Raw genomic sequence first — 17,165 nt, 5'->3', positions numbered from 1 at the left:
ATTTTCTTTATTCAATCATCCATTGATGGACATTAGGTTGATTTCATGACTTTCCTGTTGTGAATAGTGCTGCCATAAACATATCAGTGCAGGTGTCTTTTTTAAAGGTAATTATTACTTCTCCGTTGGGTAGATAACCAGTGATGGGATCGTTGGATAGTATGGTAATACAATTTTTGGTTTTTTGAGAAATCTTCGTAATGTTTTTCATAGAGGTTGTAATAATTTACATTCCCACCGACAATGTATGTGTGTTTCTATTTTTCCACATCGTTGTCAAAACATGTTGGTCCTTAACTTTTTAGTAATTGCTATTCTGTTTGGTGTAAGATGGTATCTCATTGTGGTTTAAATTTCTCTGAAGATTAGTGATGTTGAGCATTTTTTCATATGTTTGCTAGCTGATTGTATATCTTCTTAGAAACATATCTGTCTATGTCTTCTGGCTTCTTTTTTAGGGGGTTGTTTTAGAAATCTCTCGCTAAGATTTCTGAAACTATGTTGAAAAGGAGTAGTGAAAGTGGACATTTTTGTCTGTTTCCAGGTCTTAGGGAAAATGCTTTCAACTTTTTTCACTCTGTATGATATTGGCTGATATTTACTTTTCAAATTAGTCAAACTTGTAATCACAAGAGCTTTACTAAGTATTTGTGCTTATAAGCCTATATGTTAGAGTGCATTTTTCTGTTGAGGAGTTGTCTAATATTGCAACAATCTATTTAGCTACAGAATTCACAAAATATAATGCTCCTCAACCAGTTGGCATTGATGTAGTTTACATGGTCAATCTGATTCACCCTAAAAACCCTACATATTATCTAAATATTACTTTTTCTTTGTTGTGTTGATCAACAAAAGGTATATTACCAAAAATGACTATGGAAATGTTTAGCCTAGAGTCAGTACAACAAATTACTAATGTGTAACAAATTGCAAAAAGTAAGAATGAGAAATGTGCATCTTATCCATATCTCTTTAATAATAGTATTTGCATATTAGGTACACATTTTGTCTATTCTGAATATTAATTCCCCAATAAACATAAAACATTGAACTCTTTGTTTATCAAGATTTTTGGTTACTTTTGAAAAATGGATGGATTACTTTAAAAAGATTTTATAAGGAAAGTTAAATATGATCCTGTAATTCATACAGTTATAAATAATAACATGATTTTCAATTAAACACATTTTTATGTGTTAAAAACAAATAAATATGCAAAGTCAAAAGGAAGTGATATAAGCATTCTTTGTTTTCTTTTTATATTATTTTAATTTAAGTTCCAGGACACATGTGCAGAAAGTGCAGGTTTGTTTCATAGGTATACGTGTGCCATGGTGGTTTGCTACACCTATTGACCCATCCTCTAAGTTCCCTCCCCTCACCTCACACCCTCCAACAGGCCCTGGTGTGTGTTGCTCCTTTCTCTGTGTCCATGTGTTCTCATTGTTCAACTCCCAATTATGAGTGAGAACATGCTATGTTTGGTTTTCTGTTCCTGTATTACTTTGCTGAGGATGATGGGGTCCAGCTTCATCCATGTCCCTGCAAAAGACGTGATCTCATTCCATTTTATGGCTGCATACTATTTTGTGGTGTATATGTGCCACATTTTCTTTATCTAGTCTATCATTGATGAGCATTTGGGTGGGTTCCATGACTTTGCTATCGTAAGTCGTGCTGCAATAAACATATGTGTGCATGTGTCTTCATAGTAGAATGATTTATATTCCTTTGGGTATATACCCAGTAATGAGATTGCTAGGTCAAATGGTATCTCTAATTCTAGGTCCTTGAGGAATCTCCATACAGTCTTCCACAATGGTTGAACTAATTTTCCTTCCCAACAATAGTGTAAAAGTGTAAAAGGCTATTTCTCCACAGCCTCTCCAGTCTCTATTGTTTCTTGACTTTTTAATAGTTGTCATTCTGACTGGTATGAGATGTTATCATCTTGATTTCAATTTACATTTCTCTGATGATCAGTGATGTTTCTTGGCCACGTAAATGTCTTCTTTTGAGAAGTGTCTGTTCATATCCTTTGCCCACTTTTTGATTTTTTTTTCTTGTAAATTTGTTTAAGTTCCTTGTAAAGTCTGGATATTAGACCTTTGTTAGATGGGTAGATTGAAAAAATTTTCTCTCATTCTGTAGGTTGCCTGTTCACCCTGATGCTAGTTTCTTTGGCTGTGAAAAGCTCTTTAGTTTAATTAGATCTCATTTGCCAATTTCGGCTTTTGCTGAAATTACTTTTGACATTTTCGTCATGAAGTCTTTGCCCATGCCTATGTCCTGAATGACAATACCATTGTGGTTTGGGGTTTTACATTTAAGTCTTTAATCCATCTTGAGTTAATTTTTGTATAAGGTGTTAGGAAGGGGTCCAGTTTCAGTTTTCTGCATAATGGCTAGCCAGTTTTCCCAGCACCATTTACTGAACAGGAGATCCTTTCCCCATTGCTTGTTTTTGTCAGGTTCATCGAAGATCAGATGGTTGTAGATGTGTGATGTTATTTCTGAGGTCTCTGTTCTGTTCTATTGGTTTATATATCTGTTTTGGTACCACTACCATGCTGTTTTGGGTACTGTAGCCTTGTAGTATAGTTTGAAGCCAGGTAGCGTGATGACTCCAGCTTTGTTCATTTTGCTTAGGATTGTCTTGTCTATTTGGGGTTTTCTTTGATTCCATAAGAAATTTATAGCAGTTTTCTCTATTTCTGTAAGAATGTCAATGGTAGTTTGATGGAAATATACTTGAATCTATAAATTACTTTGGGCCATTTTCACGATATTGATTCTTCCTATCCATGAGGATGGGATGTTTTCCATTTGTTTCTGTCCTCTCTTATTTTCTTGAGCAATGGTTTGTAGTTCTCCTTGAAGAGGTCCTTCATATCTCTTGTTAGCTGTATTCCTAGGTATTTTATTCTTTTTCTAGAAATTGTGAATGGGAGTTCATTCATGATTTGGCTCTCTGCTTGTCTATTGTTGGTATAAAGGAATGCTTTTGATTTTTTCACACTAATTTTGTATCCTGAGACTTTGCTGAAGTTGTTTATCAGTTAAAGTCATTTTGGGGCTAAGATGACATGGTTTCTAAACATAAAATCCTCTCATCTGCAAACAGAGACAATTTGACTTCCTCTCTTCCTATTTGAATATCCTTTATTTCTTTATCTTGCCTGATTGCTTTGGCCAGAACTTCCAATAGTATGTTGAATAGGAGTGGTGAGAGAGGTCATCCTTGTCTTGTTCCGGTTTTCAAAGGGAAAGCTTCCAGCTTTTGACCATTCAATATGATATTGGCTGTGTGTTTGTCATAAATAGCTCTTCTTATTTTGAGATATGTTCCATCAATACCTAGTTTAACGAGAGGTTTTAATATCAAGGGATGTTAAATTTTATGCAAGGCCTCTTCTGCATCTATTGAGATAGTCATGTGGTTTTTGTCATCAGTTCTGTTTATGTGATGGATTATGTTTATTGATTTGTGTATATTGAACCAGCCTTGCATCCCAGGAATGAAGCTGACTTGATTATGGTGGACAAGTCTTTTTGTGTGCTGCTGGATTTTGTTTGCCATTATTTTATTGAGGATTTTCACATGAATGTTCATCAGGGATATTGGTCTGAAGTTTTCTTTTTTTGTTGTTGTATCTCTGCCCAGTTTTGGTATTAGGATGATACTGGCTTCATAAAACAAGTTAAGGAGGAGTCCCTCCTTTTCAATTATTTGGGATAGTTTCAGAAGAAATGGTACCACTCCTCTTTGTACCTTTGGTAGAATTTGGCTGTGAATCTGTCTGGTCCTGGGCTTTTTTTGGTTGGTAGGCTTTTAATTATTGACTCAATTTCAGAACTTGTTATTTGTCTATTCACAGATTCGGCTTCTTCCTGGTTTAATCTTGGGAGGGCATATGTGTCCTGGAATTTATATATTTCTTCTAGATTTTCTAGTTTATTGGTGTAGATATGTTAGGCGTATTCTCTGATGGCAGTTTGTATTTCTGTGGGGTCAGTGGTGATATCCCCTTTATTATTTGTTTTACTGTGTCTGTGTGATCCTTCTCTCTTTTATTTTCTATTAGTCTAGCTAGTGGACTATCTATTTTGTTATTTTTTTTTTCAAAAGAAGACAGCTACTGGATTCACTGATTTTTTTTTTTTTTTTGGAGGGTTTTTCGTGTGCCTATCTCCTTCGATTTTGATCTGATTTTAGTTACTTCTTGTCTTCTGCTAGCTTTTGTATTAGTTTGCTCTTGCCTTTCTAGCTCATTTAATTGTAACGTTAGGGTGTTGATTTGAGATCTTTCTAGCTTTCTGATGTCGGAATTTAGTGCTATAAATTACCCTCTTAATACTGCTTTAGCTGTGTCCCAGATACTCTGGTATGTTGTCTCTTTGTTCTCATTAGTTTCAAATAACTTGATTTCAAACTTAATTTCATCATTTACCCAGGAGTTACTCAGGAGCAGATTGTTCAATTTCCATGTAATTGTGTAGTTTTGAGTAAGTTTCTTAATCCTGAGTTCTAATTTGATTGCACCATGGCCTGAGAGACTGTTTGTTATAATTTCACTTCTTTTGCATTTGCTGAGGAATGTTTTACTTCCAATGTTGTGGCCGATTTTAGAATAAGTGCCATGCGGCACTGAGAAGAATGTGTATTTTTTTTTATTTTGTTTTTTGAGGGGGTAGAGGGTTCTGTAGATGTCCACTTGATCCAGGACTGAGTTCAAGTCCTGAATATCCTTGTTAATTTTCTGTCTCATTGATCTGTCTAATATTGAGAGTGGGTGTTAAAGTCTCCCACTATTATTTTGGGGGAGTGTAAGTCTCTAAGAACTTGTTTCATGAATTTGGGTGTATCTGTATTGGGTGCAAATATGTTTAGAATAGTTAGTTCTTCTCGTTGAATTGTTCACTTTATGATTATGTAATGCTCTTCTTCTTTTTTTTTTTTTTTAATCTTTGTTGGTTTAAAGTCTGTTTGTCAGAGACTAGGATTGCAACCCCTACTTATTTTTTGCTTTCCGTTTGCTTGGTAAATTTTCCTCTATCCATTTATTTTCAGTCTATGTGTGTCTTTGCATGTGAGATGGATCTCCTGAATATAGCACACTGATGGATCTTGACCCTTTATCCAATTTGCCAGTCAATGTCTTTTAATTGAGGCATTTAGCCCATTTGCATTTAAGGTTAGTAATGTTATTTGTGAATTTGATTCTGTCCTCATGATGTTATCTGGTTATTTTACACACTAGTTGATGGAGTTTCTTCATAATGCCATTGGTCTTTATATTTTGGTGTGTTTTTGCAGTGGCTGGTGCCAATTTTTCTTTTCCATATTTAGTGCTTTTATCAGGAGCTCTTGCAACGAACGACTAGTGGTAACAAAATCCCTCAGCTTTTGCTTGTCTGTAAAGGATTTTATTTATCCTTTGTTTATGAAGCTTAGTTTGATTGGATATGAAACTCTAGGTTGAAAATTATTGTCTTTAAGAATGTTGATTATCGGTCTCCAATCTCTTCTGTCTTGTAGAGTTTCTGCAGAGAGGTCTGATGTTAGTCTGATGGTCCTCCCTTTGTAGGTGACCTGACCTTTCTCGCTGGCCACCCTTAACATTTTTTTCTTCAATTTGACTTCGGAGAATCTGATGATTATGTGTCTTGTGGTTGATTTTCTCATTGAGTACCTTAGTGGTGTTCTCTGCGTTTCCTGAATTTACATGTTGGTCTGTCTTGCTCAGTTGGGGAAGTTCTCCTGGATAATATCCTGAAATGCATTTTCCAGGTTGTTTCCATTCTCCCAGTCTCCTCCAGGTACTTCAGTCAATCATAGGTTTGTTCTTTTTACAAAGTCCCATAGTTCTTGAAGGCTTTGTTTGTTCCTTTTCATTCTTTTTTCTCTAGTGTTGTCTGCATGCCTTCTTTCAGCAAGATGGTCTTCAAATTTTGATAACTTTTCTTCTGCTTGGTCTATTCAGTTATTGATACTTGTGTATGCTTCACAAAGTTCTTATACTGTGTTTTTCAGCTCCATCAAGTCATGTATTTTACTCTCTAACCAGTTATTCTAGTTTGCAGCACCTCTAAACGTTTATCAAGGTTCTTAGCTTCTTTGCATTGGGTTAGAATATACTCTTTCAGCTCAGTGGAATTTTTTATTGCCCATCTTCTGAAGCCTACTTCTGTCAATTAATCCATCTAATTCTCCGTCCCGTTCTGCGCCCTTGCTGGAGACATGATGTGATCATCAGAGGAAAAGAGGTACTCTGGCCTTTTGGGTTTTCAGCATTTTTTCGTTGATTTTTTCTCATCTTCATGAGTTTGTGTACTTTCGATCTTTGATGCTACTGACCCTTGGATGGTGTTTTTGTGGGTACTTTTTGTTGTTGTTGATGCTGTTGTTCTGTTTGTTTTTCTTTCAATGGTCAGGCCCTTTTTCTGTGGGGCTACTGCAGTTTGCTAGGGGTTCACTTCAGGCCCTATTCATCTGGTTCACTCCTGCACCTGGAGATGTCACTCAAGGAGGTTGGAGAACAGAAAAAATGGGTGATTTCTCCTTCTTCTGGGATCTCTGACCTCAACGGGCACCAATCTTATGCCAGTAGGATCGCTCCTGTATGGGGTGGCTGATAACCCCTGTTGGAGGGTTGGGTGGCACGGGGAAAAGGACCTGTTTAATGAAGTGCTTTGACTGTCCCTTGGTGGAGGGAATGTGCTTTGATGGGGGAAACCCGCTCATCTGGGCTGCTCAGATTCCTCAGAACTTCCAGGAGGAAAGGCTAAGTGTGCTGGTCTGCAGAGACTGCGGCCACCCCTCTCCCTAGAGGCTTAAGCCCAGAGAGCTCCGGTTTCTGTCCCTGAGCCTCTGACTGGAGTTGTTGGAATTCCGGCCGGGAATCCTTGCCCTGTGAAGAAGGATGTATCAGAGTCAGGCCTGAAGAGGTGCTCTGGCTGCAGTCTGCCATGGATGGTATATTGAGTTGTGGGCAGCACCTCTTGGGACAAAGTCATCCAGCCTCCCTGGCTCCAGCAGGGGAAAAGCATGACCTGAAACTGTAGAGATGGATGCTCCCCTTCCCTGCTCAGGCAGCTTATCATGCTAGGCAATTATGAGTTCCTGTGCTGGCTGCTGGCTTTCCCCTAAGGAGCTTAAATAGCTTAGATAGCAGGCAGCGGCAGCTGTGGTGCTCGTTGCTTCTTCCCCCAGGAGCTTGGCAGGCTTAGCCAGACTCCAGCTAAGAGACTGTTGAGAATCTGTTTGGCTCCGGTGTGGGGACCATAGGCCTCAGTGGTTTGAGTTCGCAAGTGGGATCTTCCAATCTGTGGTTTGCACTGTTCCATGGAAAAAGCACAGTTTCCCCAGCTGCATAGCATGCTTACTCACCAGCTCCCTAGGGTGACAGATTGGGGCTCCCCTGCCCTGTGTGCCTTTCAGGTGGGCCACTGCACTACACTGCTCTTCCTTCCTCTCCATGGATTGTGTCAGCTGCCTAGTCAGTGCAAATGAGAGAACCTGGATACCTTGGTTAGTGGTGGAGAATTCACACTCTAATTATGGTTCTTTTCAATGGCAGCCTCAATCTCTGTTGTTTCTAGTTGGCCATACTGGCCTCACGGCTAAGCATGATTATTTACTGCAAATTTGGGCAAAGATTAGCTAACATAAAAATCAATGAAAACTCTTTTTCATAATGTTCTACTCACTGTTAATCTGTAATTTGTTATCTTACTGTCTTGGTAACATCAAGTTTTTTTTGACTTTTAAATATCTCAGCAGCCTGGGATTCTGCTTGCCACCCCACTCTCAAATCAGGCAGGCGAAATGTTGCTTGCCACTGAAGCAATAGCAGGCATTATCTCCTAGAAATTACTGTTCTCTATGCCTCCCCTTTCACACTCAACATCATCTAATATGACATGGAAATACATTTATTCCTTTATTATTGAAAATTTTAAAAGCTTTCATAGATTAAAAAATGCAGAAATTCTGATGATATATCATGATAAAAAATTAAAGTATATTATGAACTTCCTATACTTCATTTTCTTCCCATATACAGACAGGTCTCTGACTTACAATGGTACAACTTAAGAGTATTTTTGAGCCGGGCGCGGTGGCTCAAGCCTGTAATCCCAGCACTTTGGGAGGCCGCGACGGGCAGATCACGAGGTCAGGAGATCGAGACCATCCTGGCTAACACGGTGAAACCCCATCTCTACTAAAAAAAAAAAAAATACAAAAAACTAGCCGGACGAGGCGGCAGGAGCCTGTAGTCCCAGCTACTCGGGAGGCTGAGGCAGGAGAATGGCGTGAACCTGGGAGGTGGAGCTTGCCACTGCACTCCAGCCTGGGTGACAAAGCGAGACTCCATCTCAAAAAAAAAAAGAGAGTTTTTTTGACTTTTGATGGGTTAATTTGGGTAATAAATGCACTTTTGACTAATAATATTTTACATTTTTGACTTCTGATAAGTTTTTTGCGTTGTAACCCCACAGTACATCAAGAAAACTCTGTACTTATAATGTAAAAAAATTCAGTTTTATATGGATGACATAGGCTTCCCTTTGTTATTTGGCACTTTCCTAGTAACAGTTTATAACTTTCCTAGTAACAGTTTATTTTGTTCCTACAAAGCAATTATTATTACATGGGGAATAGTTAACAAACTGTTAACTATTTAGTTAACAAACTGTTAACTATTTAGTTAACAAACTGTTAACTATTTAGTTAACAAACTATCTTTGCAAAAATTTTAAGAGTGAGAAAATTATGACAGTGAAAGGGATCTGATCTAACCAACTCCATCTTTCCTTTAACCTCCAAACTGTCGTTGGTCATTTCTGGGAATGGGCCAAGCTTACTTCTGGAGAAATTTAGTTTATAGTTTAAATGATAATAGCCCATCCAAAAAAGTAAATCACCATTGTGAAACTAATGAAAGGTCACCAGATTAGAAATGAGAAGGATGAGAGGGGCCTGAATTCTGCTAAGATGTAGACTTCAATGATTATAAGCCATCATTCTGGAGGTCACAAGATTTGCAACTTCTCCAAATACTTCTGTAAATAAAATCACTATTATAGAACCTAAAACTGGCTGTTTAAGATGTCAGGCTTTTGCATTTCTGAGGACGAGCTGTCCCAACCTGCACCCATGACTTTTGACTCACTGGTCTTTTGGCCCCCACCCAGCAGCATACTCAGCCTATGAGATCTGTTTTCTACACCCCTAGGACTGCATCACCAGCCAATCAGCAGCACCCATTCCCTAGCCCCCTGCTCACCAAACTGCCTTTGAAAACTCCTAGCCTCCATGTTTTCAGGGAGGCTGATTTGAGAAATAATAAAACTCTGGTCTCTCATTTAGCTGTCTCTAAGTGCATTAAATTCTCTCTCTATTGCAATTCTCCAGTCTCGAAAAATTGGTTCTATCTGAGGATTGACCAAGAAGAACTCATTAAGTGGTTACACTCTTTTGGCATGCCAGAGCAGGAATGTTAAGGATCACCTGCCATCATTAGTAACGACGTTTAAAGAAAAATTATGAGAAAAAAACCCACAAATTTATTTTTGAGATATTAATATTTTATAAAGCCACAATTTCATGGGAACCAAAATCATAATAAATGTATACATTTTAAAATAGTGATATAAAACATTCTTACTTTAAAGATATGATATTTTAGAATTCTGATATTCGTATTTCTTTACGATAACGTTAACCAAGCAGTGAGATTCCCTGTCTGACTAAAAACTAGAAGCACTGAGAGGAAACTCAGTGGAAACTAAATTTAGGTTCTGAGAAAGTTTACAATCTTGCTTACTTTGAGGAGCAAGGGACATAAATTTAAGGATAGGCAACATAAGGTGGTCACAATGACCACTTTTATAATGGAGATCACTGAATATTTCCTGGCACTCTAAGAGACAATGTACTTTAATGTAGATTATATTGATTTACCCTAAGATAACTGTTTCCTCTTACCTTGCAATAACTTGAAGCAAATCAATGCAATCTGCATTTCAATAAGTTGTTTTACTGACTTCTTAATAAAGATGGCTTGAAAAATTTGATTAGAGGACAATTTGTCCACACATACTAATAACTGAGGTACACACAGGTAGGAAATTGGAGAGCAAAATAAATCACTTTATTTTTAAATCCACTGAAGCAATTAATGCTTCTGTATTCTAGAAACTTTACTGATGATGACATGACCTTGCTAACTCTGTCATAATGTCTGAGAGGCCCATCTTAAAAGCATTCATATTATGCTATGAAGGCTATATATCACATGATTACATTAAAATACAAGCAATAAAAGTGCTACCAATAAATGTAAAGCAAATTCACAATGTCGCTCTCCATCATTTTTTTTCTCTCTCTTTTTTTTTGGTAATCACACATTTTCATAACTACAGAATAGCATTACTTAAATGTTAGTGGTAAAAGTATTTCTTAATCTGAATTTTTTGAAAGTTTAGATCACCCACTTCCCATAATTGTCTTATGTTCTTATCAGTACACATACATATTTTGAAGGCAATGGTCAGGCATGTTGATGTTTCTGTTCCCATTGTTGTCATATTGGCCAAGACTTAAGCATTATAAATCTGAAAAATATAAAAAAGAAGGCCATGAAAGCAATACAAGTTCACCAGAATATACAATCACTGTAACAGGCTTATATTACCCTAGGTCAATGCAAGGGGAATTGTTAATAGCATTATTTTTATGTTCCTATTACACTGAGTATTAAAAAATCACATGAAGAAGACTATGAAGTCAGTAATTCATTAAATATTTGATGCAATCAATTTAGAAATAATAAAAATGTATGCTTTTATGTGCATTTGTGCATATGGTACAGACAGAAATAAAAAGAGAGTTTATCTCTGTCCTCCAATATCAGTAACTATCAAAACATTGTTACTACAATAATAATAATTAAAGATACATACATATCTTTTAAATATATTATTGTATTAATGCAATATGAAGGCATAAAAATTATGTACATTTACTCCAAGCACTCATTTACTTTGCTAATTTTTTACATTCTTGAATATTCAGTTAAACCCCTACATCTTTTTCTCAAACTCATACACATATTTCTCTTCTTCAGAGTCATCTTACATTTATTGTACATTATTATATCATCTTGAATTTTATTTATTATGCAATCATTTTTTCTTCCCAGGAGGTTCTAAATACACTACACACAAATATGTAAATTCTTTATATCATAAATTACTGGGCTTGTTTCACAACAGGACTTATGACTACTTAAGATTTGGTAAAACCTAATGAAGTGCAATTCAAACATTTCCATTCTCCTGATCACTAAGTTCCAGTCATAGTGATATTTGAAAGAACATTTCAAAATATATTTTTATGAACCTTAGAAATTGACATTTACAAGAACATTTGCAGTTGACATTCATAAAAAGGCTAGTTAGGCCATTTAAAAGTACATTTATAAGAGCATTTACAGTTAAAAATAAATGTTAAAATCTAAGACATGTTCTTTATCAAGTAATTTTATTAAATTTTTATATATATATCTAGTCATGGATATGTGAATAATCACAAAGGGTGACAAATAAAAAGTACCTTTAATGCATATTCATATTTGCTTTTAATTTTATCTAAAGAATATAATTTTATCTTTACTTTTAGATTAATTTTTTATGGTTTCAGCCAAAATGAAAAGTGCAACTGTATATTCTGAGGCAGTTTGGATTTACCTGTTGTAGGTGGGGAGATTAAAAATGCATCTGCTGATTTTCATATTGAACTTTGTCTCTTAGTTTGATTACGATTATTAAAAATATTGTTAAACTTCGATATTTTAGAAACTTGATTTATGGATGATTGAACTTTAGGGATATGATGCCAAGAACATGTCTTGTAAGAGAGGAATTTATGGTCAAAATGTTAAGTTATTAATTTGCAGAGGAATTTCATAACATTCAACATCATCTGTTGGAAAGAAAAAACTTAGAAAATTTGGAAGACAAAGGAATATTCTTAGTTTAAGAATGGCTACATGCCAAAAACATTCAGCAAACATCATACTAAAAAGAACAAAAATTAGATATATTCACTTTGAGGTCAGAAAAATACAGAGATGTTTGATCTCATTGCTGTTTTTAAAAATAATACTTGTTAGTGCTATAAGATAATAGAAAATAAAATAATGGAAGCAATATATGAAACTTCCATTAGTTGAAGATAATATGAACTTCATTGTGAAAAACCTAACAAAATTAAAAAGCCACTCAAGTGTTTGGGAGAAAATAATAATATTCAGCCAAATGAAAGATGAACCTATCTGCATCAGCAAAATGCAATTGGAAAATATAGTAAGGCCTGTAAGGTAAATAGTGTAAACAATTAAATCACATATAATTCAATATCACAATAAAATTAGCTAATAAAATGACCCGATGAAATTGAGCAGACAGGCTACCAGGTGCTCATAATTCTGCTGCTGGGTTTAAATGGCTTGACCCCACCAGTGGGCAATTGTCTGCTCTGGCTTCAACTTTGATATGAATGATTTTTTGAGCTGTGGCATGCAGAGCCTTCCAAAAAGAACAACAGAAGTAACTTGAGAAATATTCACCTGTATATTACCTATAGCTTTCTCCAAATCCAAGAAAATTGTGCAGGGATAATAGTAATGATTCAAGGACAGACTGTCTCCCTCTCTGGAGCTGCCTAACATTTATCCAGGGACATTCCCATCTTTTTCATGTTCCCTTTCACCCTGTGAAAGATAAAAACTATGATTATTTTTATTGCACCGCTGTTTGTGAGTGGGAATTGATGGGAATATCAAAAAAACCCAATCACCTCGTGTCTTAAACCTGTATTTGGTGCATTGCCATATGGTTTTACTGTATTAGAGAATATGATGTTAATGCACAACTGTAAATAGTATTGAAAGTTCTAAGACCTTAGGAAATAATTGACATCATCGGGAAAATTTTATAACTATTAACTCTATAAACAAATATCATAATACCCAATTAAAATTATATGAATAAATAAAAGATTTTACACATTCATGATTTACATGGCTGATATTTGCTTGTTGAGTTAAACTAGCAACTAAATGCAACTTCAGTTATTTGTATTTAAAAATAAAAATAAAATATATCTTAAATAGATTATTAATATTTGAAAAAAGCATGGTGGCTATCACTAAATATTACTACCCAGTAACAAACCACAGAATACAAAACAATGGTGTAGAATAGGAAAAACAATACAAAACAATGGTGTAGAATGGGGAAAAAAATAAACCATAGAATACAAAACAATGGTGTAGAATAGGAAAAAAAGAAAAGACCGGTCTCATGTTTACATGGTAACTTGATACATGATAAAGAGATTATTAAAATCAATATAGAGAGAGGATATACATTTCCTATTTAACTCTGGAAAAACTGTATCACCCTTGGAGACTGAATGAACCTAGATCCTTACCTTATACTAAATAAAAATATGAACTCCAGATGGAGGTCAAAATGCTAGGAAGATTTTAGTTAAGATAGCATGAGAAACTATACTTTAAATGGGATCCATTTAGCTTCAATGGTAAGAAAAATGTGAATTTGTTTACGTTAAAATTAAGAAGGCCTTTGCCTGGGAGAAGATATATGGATATACCAAATTAGAATATAATATTTAACATATGCAAATCAATCCTGCAAATGAAAAAGCAATAATAGAAAAATAGAAATAGACAAAAAGGATATGAATAGCCTGAGCCTGTCTTAGATATATATCCCCAAGTCATATTAATTAGGGTCATGAAAGGAAATGTACAAATATTTATCCTGACACTTTTTGTAGTGGTAGAAAATTGGTGGCAACTGGTACCCTCCAACAGGGATACAGATAAGTAAAATGTGTTGCGTTTTACCACACACTACAAAATACTATGCGTCAGTCAGAAGTAAAAACCTCGATGTTAAAACACCAGTGTGTATGCTTGTATCATTACATAAATTTTTTAAGCAGAAAAAGAAAAAAAAAAAAGGTGTGTTTTTACCAAAATAAGTAAATAGTAAATAAGTAAATAAGTAAATAAGATGGCTCCTCACCCAACATCTGGTTGCCCTGTCAAGACTGATAATGTCACACTAATAAAGCATCCTGAGGAGGGGAGGGTGACTCACAAACTGATCAAAAAATGGTTAAGAGACCTAAGGAAGTAGATTAACTTGTAGTTTTTGTGGCAGTTAGTGGGTGGAGCAAGAGTGGGTGTTGCCTTGCATGGAAAGTAGCTTAAATGATTTGAACCTCCCATCAACACCGGAGGAGACAGCGCTCCTGCTTTCCATTGACAGCTTAAAAGCTGTCAACAAATATCAAAAAATGGAGTCAATTTCTTTATTTTAACATCTTCAGCAGAATATCATTTATATCTCTCTCATCACACACACACACACACACGCGCGCACACACAGACGAAAATGCATCTCCTAGGAATAAGCTCACATTTAACACACTGAGGTGTACTACAGGTGAAGCCAATGCCGGTGGAGATACCCAGGAAGAGAAAGTGAGAGTTAAGAGTTTCTCCTAAGTAAGAGAAGATTCATTTGGACCTACGAAGATGCTGTTCTAGGAGTGAAAGAATATGAATGTATCAACCCTCTCCATCTATAGTTTCTTGTATTTTTGGGAATAATTTCTGAGTTTTATGTGATAAGGACATGTATGTTTCTTACATGGACACCTTAAGCATCACAATGTGTAGGGGAAAAAGTAGAAATCTCAAAAATGTCTATTAAGTGTGAACTAGAATAATAGATATCACAATAACAACAGCAACCATTGCTTGAGCATATACTGTATTCTAAAAGTTTTATATGCATACCCTTATTGAACTGACCTTATGAATAATTCAAAGGAAATTGAGTCATATGAGGAGTTACATGGAAGATATTATACTAGAACTTGGATAATTGTCTTTACCCATTGTAGGATCCCTGTTTCTAGTGACTCAATTATGACAGACATACTATGTCTTTCCCTTAAAAAATGCTTTATAAGCTCTGACACATTTTTATTCCTAGCACTTTATTTTAATGTTCATAAACTGTCACTGAAAAAATGGTACAATTTGTAGCAAGCCTGAAGATGTGCCTAAGAAGTGCTAGTGGTGTAGATTAAAATATAGGAAGAAATCTTGTTTCATAAAAATTTATATCCAGATGTATCCATTATTTTTCCTTTGCTACAATATCCTTGGGGAGTGGAGTTAGAATGTAGCTGAAAGTTTCAATAAGTAGTGAAATTTTTATATATTATTTCATGCTTCTACAACTAGGTCTTGAATATAAAAAATTTAAGAATAAGTAAAAATAGCATTTACAAAGTGAACAATTCTACCATTGTGGCATTCTTTTTTCTATCTAATCTAGAAAATGTTACTTAACTTTTTTTTTCTTTCCTTCTTCTTTTTTTTTTTTTTCCATTCTCTCTACCTGACCTGTAAAATGCACTAATATTTATATGACTCCTTTCTTCACTTCTTACAAGTAAGGGATCCTGAACCAATCACCATATGTATTAAACAAAATAATAACACCCAGCCCTAATCTGGTAATTCCTCTTCCTTGTTTTGTTTTGTTTTTTTTTTTTTTTCCTTCCCACCCTTCTTGTATTTATCACCATTCAATTCATTATCTATTTACTTGAATATTTATTTACTGTCTGTCTCTTCTAAAATGTGAGCTTCATGGGAGATATTTTATCTACCTTTAAATATATTTTCAGTGGTAAGAAGAAACAGAATTAACTTCATTGAATGACCCATTTTGTTACCAGTGGCCAGACATTGATACTTACAATGTTGATGTTCTAATTTTCCTAATTTTTAAAAAATACACATGTTGTTTAGTAATTGGTTTGTATAGCAGATACATGTTTAAGCCCTACCCATATTTTAAGAATTACAACATATAATCTCTATGAATTTTATGAATGTTTTCATAAAATATTTTGGTGATCACATGACTATAATTTTAAAAAATTAATATTTTATAAATTAAATTTTTGTGTCAGGACAGTCTATGGATTCTATCCTCAAGTGTGTTTAGTTCTCTTGGTATATTTAATACAATGCCAAAATGTTTTTCTGTTTGAATCCTTTTTATTCTTCATTTGGGATATCTTTAGAAGGGGAAGTTGTTTTCCATTTTATTCTTGTAAAAAATATAACAAAAACTGTTGCTTGCCTGGATAACATTCATGTCTGCAGTCCTGAAATCTTTTCATAACAGGATTTCTCATTAGTCCAATTTCCACTCTTCTTCATGGCCATACACCTCTTGAAAGGCCAGAGGAGCTAGTTTCTCTAGGGTAAAAATACCTTTATATTTGTATAGAATAAAATAATTCTTTGCCAGTGAGAGGTTTACGCATTAGGCTATTTTTTAGGCTATTTTTGCCAATGTTTATTGAGAGATTGTTGGAAGCAGAGGACTGACTGCTGGGATTTTTTTTTTTTTTTTACTCTTAACAAGTACATAGGGGATAAATTGCCTTTTTTATGCCTCTGGACACTATTGGTTCTGGATGTGAAAGTTAAAATTTCTGTTGTCATTAAATGACCAGGATGAGATCTAGCCTGAGGACAAAGCAAACATATGGAGCAAGGCAGAACATAGGGAAATGCAGACAAGTGGAGTTGGACCATTGGCTATATCGTGCTTAGAGCCACCATGGTTCTGAAACTTTTCATTATATGATACGTTTCCTATTGTTAGATTAAGAAGAGTTAATGTTTACAACTTGCAAACAAAAACATTCTAACTGATATAAGCAGAAAATATATCAGTGAGGTAACATTTTTAACAATAAAATTGATGTTTTAAGTTTGCTAATGTGTGTTGGTGAAGGTGAACTTTGCTTGATGTACTATAGATTAGTACAGTTACTGTGTCTACGGGTAAAGAAGTGAAGAAAAAAAGGACTTCATATCCTGCAATCCCATTACTTATTGTCTAATTTATGGAAACTATCATATATATGTGTGTGTGTGTGTGTGTGTGTGTGTGTATACAGAGAGCATATACGAGGATATTTATTGCAAACTGGTTTTAATAAGAAAAAGTAAGAATATTCAAGATTTTTC

This window comes from Mandrillus leucophaeus, unplaced genomic scaffold, assembly GCF_000951045.1.
Source record: "Mandrillus leucophaeus isolate KB7577 unplaced genomic scaffold, Mleu.le_1.0 Scaffold642, whole genome shotgun sequence".
Classification (NCBI taxonomy): Eukaryota; Metazoa; Chordata; class Mammalia; order Primates; family Cercopithecidae; genus Mandrillus; species Mandrillus leucophaeus.
The sequence above is the reverse complement of the archived record's forward strand: the minus strand, read 5'-3'. Positions refer to the sequence as shown.